Raw genomic sequence first — 740 nt, 5'->3', positions numbered from 1 at the left:
ACTTGTAGATATGTTTAAAAAATAAAGGAACTGAAACGATGTAAGTAAGCAGAGGAAATACAGGATAAGATTCAAGGTTGCTGTGAAAAATACCCATAACACAAACATCGACAAAATAAAAAAAAATCTCGTGAGAAGGAAGTGTTCTTTTTTTTTCTCAGCTTCTCTAAAGTGATGACATAAACATCGAAAATCTTTATGGCCTTATGGCACCGGCAGAACGAATATATAAAATATAGGAAATCAATTAGCCAAATCTATGTGTTCTACATCGCCTTACATGTCGAACATATTTGAAATTATTTATCAATATTGCAAGTGTAACATATTGCGTTATTTTTACTGCAAAATATGACCTAGCTTACAGGCATGCAAATTAAGAGAGAAAAAGTTTGAGATAAACTTGCAATATCTATTATTTTCAGAACAAGGTTTTATTTCCCAAATTTTCTCTGTAAATTTCAGATAATTGGTACTTCCTTCTGAATGTCTAAACTATCAGCTTTGTTCCTCCTGATTTTTTCATATTAATTATACTTTTCTTTGCGTATCTCACTTGCAATAGAAGTAAAAAAAAAATCATTAAAAGAAAGTACAAACAAATATATCTTTGTTACCGCTAACTTCTAAAAATGACAGAAAACGTAACAGTTGCATGGTGAGTAAGAAAACAAAATATTAGGGATGACTAATTTAAATTTCATATTCCTGCAAGTGAAGATAGATGTATGAAAAACAAA

The 740-nt window shown here is 29.7% G+C and overlaps 1 protein-coding gene across 1 annotated transcript in view; it reads right to left on the bottom strand.

Moving 5' to 3' along the window:
- Positions 1-740, bottom strand: part of LOC119592397 (alpha-mannosidase 2C1-like) — a gene marked incomplete in the record, with an annotated part of 33,450 nt that overhangs the window by 14,408 nt on the left and 18,302 nt on the right.

Source organism: Penaeus monodon, chromosome 30 (genome assembly GCF_015228065.2).
Source record: "Penaeus monodon isolate SGIC_2016 chromosome 30, NSTDA_Pmon_1, whole genome shotgun sequence".
Taxonomy (NCBI): domain Eukaryota; kingdom Metazoa; phylum Arthropoda; class Malacostraca; order Decapoda; family Penaeidae; genus Penaeus; species Penaeus monodon.
This window is presented reverse-complemented; position numbering and strand designations above follow the sequence as displayed.